Here is a 7,471-nt window from a genome sequence, read left to right on the forward strand (position 1 = left end):
ACTTAGTCTCTTGAGTTTTGAACTCCCTGTCATTCCCAGTTTGGCTTGAATCATAAGAGAAAAAATTGTTTTCATGGGTACTCTCTGTTTGTGAATTGAATCCTTGAAATTTAGCTTCTACTGGATAAAACTCCAACCAGCCTAAATCCCTTCCCCCTTTTTTGCTTTTAGTCCCTCTCATACTCATTTTGTCATAAATAGCTTTAGGGGGACAGGCCAAGCCTTGGCTACCTCTTTAAGCATGAGTTTTCCTGTTTACAAAGGGAAGAAACCTCTCTCATGGAGTTGTGAGCATTAAATCAAATAATATAGGTAAAAAGTTAAACACATGATAATTCCTTGATAGTAACCATTATTATTGTTGTCATTCTTACTTTCAAATATGTTAGTGCTAAGAATCTACAATATTCTCTATTTCCATTTATATATATATATCTATATATGTAGAGATATAGAGATATAGATATATTGGCCAGTGGTGTCAAGAGATGATCAAGAGAAGGTGGAAGAAGAAAGTTCCAGGAGGACAGGGGCTGTGTCTTTTCACTCTTATGTCTCCAACATCCAGCATTCATCAAAGATTATCCACTAGTTGGTAGATATGGCATTATCTAAAACAAGAATGAAGAGAACAGAAAGCTGAAGTCTCAGCTGAAATTCATGATCTATTTCCCAAGTTTCAAATCTGAGCCAGGTCTCAGACACCCATTGATGGAAGGTTAAGTCCCAGTAAGAATGGGTTCTATAACTAAAGCAAGTGTATAAAGTAGTGATTTTCCAGTTCTTCCATAACGGGACCCAGGGCTATGTACTTGGGTAAACTTCTCCTCAGAAATAGGTTGTACAAGGTTGTTTGCAGCTTGTACAAATGCTGTTGGTTATATGTCTGCCTTTCTGTGGATTTCTGGAGACTCAAAGCACCATCATCATTTCCCTGTTACAGGAGGACTATATGGGAGTCACGGCTTTGGTTCATCTCATGGTGGGCCTAATGTTCATCTAATGATGAACAGTTGGTTATTTACTAAATTTCTGAATATACATTTGGTAAAAACATACTTAGTTTGGCAGAATACTCATATTGATCTCTTGACCTGTGGAGTAAGAGTACTGACATAGAAATAGCTAAGTGGAAGCCCCTTCCCACCAGAGTAATAAACCAAAAACAGTATTACATCCTGGAAAGAATGACAGAGATGAGTGTAACTCTGAATGACTTAAACAATACAAAAGTAGTGGTTTTCATTATAATCACCCACGTGATCTTTGCAAAACCAGATGGATCACGGCATATGATAGTGAAGTATTGCAAGCATAACCAGGCAGTGGCTTCAAATATAGCTCCTCTGTTGGGTACCTTTACTGGAGCAGATCATGACAGCCTCAGGTATGAAGTGTGCAACTATCAATCTAGTCAATGCATTTTCTCCATTCGGAAGAAAGTCCAAAAGCAGTTAGCATTCATATAGGATGGGCAACAGTATGCAGTCATGACCTTAGTCTGAGGGGTATGTTGATTCTCCTGCACTCTGTCATAATATAGTCTGAAAAGGTTTGGGTTGGCTGGACATTTTGAAGAAAATTGATCCACTGTGGCAAGTACACTGGATGCCTTAGTAAGATAAATGCTATAGAGAATGAGAGATAAACTCCAAAGATTCAGGGACCTGCCACAATGAAGAGTATAAGCGTCCAGTGCTCTGTGGTATACCAAGATAGGCCCTCCAAAATAAGAAACAAGTACGTTGTTCCTAGTAAGGAACAAAAGTAAGCAATAAGTGGGTATCTTGCGCCCACTGCTACTAAGAAAGAAACAGAACAATTTTTAGATATTGTTGGGATTTGAAGGCTGTACATTCTGTATTTGAGAATATTTCCCTGAGTTATCTATTAAGTGGCATGGAAGGCTGCTAGTTTTGCATTAGCCTTAGAATAAGAACAGACCTTGTAGTAAAAGCAGTCCTGCTGTTTGGATGATCTGATCCAGCAAACTCTAGGTCCTAGAGAAGTCTGGGTAGAAAGGGATGCTGAGTAGAGGCTCTCGTAAGCTCTCAAAGCAGAATTCCAGCACAGACTTCTGGGGTTCTGGAGCAAGGCCACGCTCTGTGTGGCAGAGAACTATACACCATTTGAAAAACATCTCCTGATAGGTTATTGGACTGTAGTAGAAATAGACCATTTAAACATGGGATAAATATCAATTGAGCACACGCCAAAGTGCCGATCATGAGCTGGGTTCCTTCCAACCCACAAGACATAAGGGCCAACAGACCCAGGAACAATCTGGTGTATAATGGAAGTGGTCCATTCTGGATTGGGCTTGAGAAGGTCCCGAGGACACAAGCAAGCTGATGGCCCAGACCTCTATGTCACCTACTCCTTTGCACTGATGTTCTTCCCTGGCTCATATCTGTTGCCATAAAGGGGATTTCTTATGACCACGATGGAGGAGAAACCCGAACTTGACTCACAGATAGACTAGCTAGGCGTACCGACACAGCTGAAAATGGACTGTTGCTGTACTATACACAGCTTCCTTTGAGGCCCTGAAAGACACAGGTGAGGGAACTCCTTCACTGGGCAGAGCTTTGTGCCAGTATTGCCTCTGGTCTGTCACTTTGTGTAGAAAGAGAAGTGGCTCAAGGTAAGAATATATCAGGGGAAGTGGCAAATGACTCGACTGGTTTTTAAGAGGTATAGAACCTATGGGATTAGTCATAAAATGTGAAGACTTTTGTATTGCATATAAATACACATGAAGAGCCATAGTAGCAGAAGTACTTAAAAAAAACACAGAAAAGATTACTTGGCCAGTGAGTATGAGCCTCTGCCCTCGGCTTCCCTAGTATATGGGTAATGGGCTCATGAAAGGAGCAATAATGAAGGCAGAGAGGGAGGCTATGCATGGGCCCAAAGCTGATTTAACTATTGCTGCCACTGAAAGCCAGCCCTATTTGCTCAATAAAGCTGAGCTCTTGGAGCAACCAGAAATGCACTTGTGGTAAGTCTATGACACAGGTCCCCTCTCATCTTGAACAGAGCAGTGACTCAGGCTCACTGGAATTGATACGTATTCTGGATGTGGATTGGTCTTTTCTGCCCACAAGACCATGACCATTGCACTATCCAAAAGCTCAGAGTGCCTGACTCACTGACACGGGATCACACATAACATCTCCTTAGGTCAAAGATTCACTTCATGGCTAAGGAAATGTGGCAGTGGGCACATAGTCATGGGATCACCAATTCTACTCTACCACACCGTTCAGAAGTTGCCAACTTGATAAAACAGTGGAAAAACCTTTTAACAAAGCAGCTGAGGGACGAGCTGGAATATGACACCCATGTGGATGATGGTGCACTTCAGGAGGTAGTAGACTTTTCAACGAATGCTGTATGTATCCATATGTGCTGTATCCATAAGAGGTGGAAGCATGACTTCAGGGAGTATATGTGGCTTTGTTCACCATCATTTCCATCCTCCTAACTGACCTGGGAAATTCGTGTTTTCAATCCACACAATTTTAGGTATACTGGCTCCCAGAAGTGGCTACTTTTCCAAAACATTTCCCTCAGCTAATGGGAATAGCCTTTTCAAAAAAAACTTGCTCTGCTGTCCAGGTTGGGGGGCACATAGCCAATTAACCGACTGATAGGGGGTACAAAAGACAGAACCGGATTTTTGCATCAAGGTTGGGAAGGGGGCGAAGATAACTCTGTCTATGCCCTGGAGCTCCCTCCACCCTCTACTGTGGATCAGGCTAATGCTGGACTTCACTTGAGACAACAGCCTTGCTCAGCTCCTTGCTCCTCCTCCATGCTTCCCTCCCTCTCTTCCTCACCACTTTTCCTAGAAGGCTCTCTCCCTCAATAAATCAAGAACACCCGAATCTCTCATTGAGGCTAAGATACTCTCCCTCCTTTGGTCCTTGGGCATGGGGAGAAGGCATTCTCTTCATTATCCCATGAATCAAAATAAGAACCCTGGTGAATGGAGCTACCAGATGGCAGAATTTTTAGAACACAGAGGGCAAAATATACTCAGGACCACCTCTTATTTTACTTTTTTTTTAATGGAAGCATAATGCAGGCACAGAAAAATGAACTGAAGTATATAGCTTGCTGAAATTTTCACATGAACACTGCAGGAAAGGAAGGTGTCACACACTCATCCATAACTCAGCCCAGAAATAGCCACATGCTCCTCCCACTGTCATTTCATACGCTCAAACCGGTCACATGGCCACTTAGGAGGGGAGAACTGGGCGTGAATAAGATTAGGAGTCACTGGAACAATAAACACAAATCTGACAAAGTCATATTTTCCCACTGAGTTTACTTGTGTACATTAATTTCTCTCCTTTCCCTCAATTTTGGCAGGCAGTTGAAGTCATCAGAACTCAATATACAGAAGAGGAGAGATTTTTGTCTTCAGACGTTCATTCCAACGTTAAATTCTGAAGCACTTGATCAGCTTGATTTGGACTAAATCCCACTCCATGATAGTAAAGTCACTTTCACTGCAATTTGAGGTTCAATTTGAAAGAAAATGGTAATAAACATAGCTCATAAACATTCTAATAGGTGTATCTCCCTCAATTTTTAACAACTTGCAATGAAATTTTGCATATGGATAGGTTATATGAACACATGATTATGTCAAGAGAGGTATACAATTCAGAGAATCAATGATGATACCAGCAAAAGTGTAAAAATAATTACAGATCCTTTGCTATTGATACACATTGTCATAATGACTGCCATTACTGGCTTTGGTGCCACATTCCAGTATGGGCCTTTTTCAGGACTCAGTTTTGCACAAAAGTGCCAGAGGTACTGTTTGTATTAATGAATGTGTAGTTCTAAGCTGTAACAGTGGCAATACTGTATTATTCTGAGAATACAATTCTGCTGAATCGACAGACAGGTGACATTGTGTGGGTACTAATGTGTATGGAGTTCTCTGTTGTAATAAGGCAGCTGTTATCTTTAACACCGTAACACTGTGCCCTGCCCTGGGACTTATCAGTAGGTGCTGTTAGCTAAGGCTGGACTTAACTCTTGGGGCTCTGATATAAGCAGCTCTGTACAGCCCCGTCAGTGATTTCCAACCTCAGAAATTACCATTCTTGTTTTTATTTTATTGTGTGTGTGTGTGTGTATGTATATATACACCTATTTACACACATATACACACATATGCATACATATTGTGTATGTATACATGCATACATATATACACACGCATGTGTGTATATACACACACATATATATTTTACCGCTTTTACTCTCCATTTCCTTCTGTCCGTGAGAGTTGTCATAATGACTCTGTTTGCATCCAAATTCTTCATTATATGGAAACGCACATCTTGCATTCGGCTGAGAAGGTTGACTTACATCTTCACTCATGGGGCCTGGGGGTGCCGCACCTGGTCTCGCATCCCACTCAGCACTCTGCAAGGGCTCTACATGGCAGCATCAGTTCTCTCGAAACAATCCATTCTCTAGTAAGTGGTGACATCACCCCTGGTTGGACTTGGCCAAAGCATGCTGCTCTAATAGAGGGCCATGTGAGGCAGGAGAGAAGCACTGGCTCTTGTTGGCCTGTTCGCACACAGCACCCAAGGGCACCCATGCCCACAAATGAGACACTCTCTGGGCACAGAAGGGACAAGACCCACCTGGACATACAAAGCTGTGCTCAGTGCAGTTTCATTCTCCTGCATGATCTGCCTGCAGATGATCCACTCCAGGGATTATCTCAGGAGGGCAGCAGCCTCCGGTCCATTTGGCCTTTGCACCATCATTGCTTCTCTCTCGCGCCCTTGGCGCCTGCCTGCGGCCTGCAGCCCGGCAGTTGCTGGGAGGGGATCAGGAAGGAGAGTCCACCGCATCCCTGGGCAGCTATTTCTGTCAACTGAAAAGGCCATTTAAGCAAAACACTTAATTACCTTTCCTCCTCCCTGCAACCCCTGGGAAAGCAGGAGGCAGTCAGATAATGAGCTTAGAGAGAGTGAGCAGCTCTGCAAGAGCCGAGATTTTCATCAGGCTTTGGAGTGACCTCATGCGATCCCCTCACAAAATGGGGAGCAGAGAGAAGAGCAACAGGGCATAATAAACAGGCTCATCTGCAACGCAGCTTCATTATTTCCCCCTCCATGTGGCAAATTTCTAGAACATTAGGGAGCTTCTGATTCCCAGGCAAAGCCACCAGGCCTGGCCTCTGGGATGAGGGATCCTTGACTTGCTCAGCTGCTCAGCCGTCTTCCCTGTGTTGCCCTTGGTGGTTAACTCCCCCCTTGGGGCCTGGGGTTTCTGACTGATAAAATTAGGGCATCACACCTGGAAGGCTCTAAGAAACCTTTAAATTCTCTAATGCTGAAAAAAACTGCTTTGGTGTAGAAGGGTTAGGAAGGTGGGATCTCCTCCATGCTGGTGGCCTGGCTGCACTGGGGGAGACGCTGCTGTTGAAATCTCCAGGGTGTGGGCCGGGTCAGTGGAGGCCACCCTCCTGGGGTTGCCAGAACCAGTCATTGGGGTCCTGCATGCCAAATGAAAGGGCTAAAGTGCTGAGCTGGGAGGCGAGAGAAGGCACAGGTCTGCAAGGGCCCAGCCTCTTCAAAGAGCTCCATCCCGGAGAGGAGGACAGATTGCCTGCCTTTGTGGTTGAGCTCCCTGGGCGTTGTGTTTGGGCTCCTGTCCATTTTGACCTCAGTGTGTCTCATGGCTTCCGTCCCCTTGTTTGCCCTGCTTGGACCTGGCATCTGCCCCGTGCCTGCCCAACACAAGACTGAGGCCACGCAGCCTCTGCCACCTGGTCCTGTCCAGTCGCCACACACTGAGTGCAATCCCACGCCTGGAATGTCAGCCCACCCACGTCTTTCCTGCTCTCCAGCCCTCTGGCCCACCCTCTGGGGTCTGGCCTGGCATCTCCTGCACGGATGCTGCCATCTTGGCCCAGCCTGGGTGGTGACTGTGTACTGCCTCCCGGTCCCTGCACGGAGACTGTGGGTGAGGGGGACTCAGGGCGAGACAGGAAGGGAGATAGAAGTGGGAGACAGCTTGGGGGACAGAGAGAGTCATTTCATCTTGTTCATTCATCAAATCACTGAGGGCCTATCATACCAGCACTGAACACAGACAAAACCACCTCCTGCAGACAACAGAGCTGAGAAAACACATGAGAACTAAAATAAGCATGTAGAAAATTCAGTTAAATGAATACATTAAAAATATTTAAAACAAAAAGAGTAAGTGTGTTAGAATGTAACCACTACTATGGGGAAAATAAAGCAGTAAAGGAAGACAGGAAGGAGTTTGCAGTTTTAGATAAAGTGGACAGATAAACTCTCACAGAGAAGAGAGAGTTGATTAAAAATCTGATTGGTAGGAGAAACGAAGCCATGCAGACGTCTGGGGAAAGAGGACTCTTGGGCAGAGGCAGTAACAAGTACAAAGGCCCTGAGGCATC

The sequence above is a fragment of the Phyllostomus discolor genome, chromosome 7, assembly GCF_004126475.2.
Source record: "Phyllostomus discolor isolate MPI-MPIP mPhyDis1 chromosome 7, mPhyDis1.pri.v3, whole genome shotgun sequence".
Taxonomy (NCBI): domain Eukaryota; kingdom Metazoa; phylum Chordata; class Mammalia; order Chiroptera; family Phyllostomidae; genus Phyllostomus; species Phyllostomus discolor.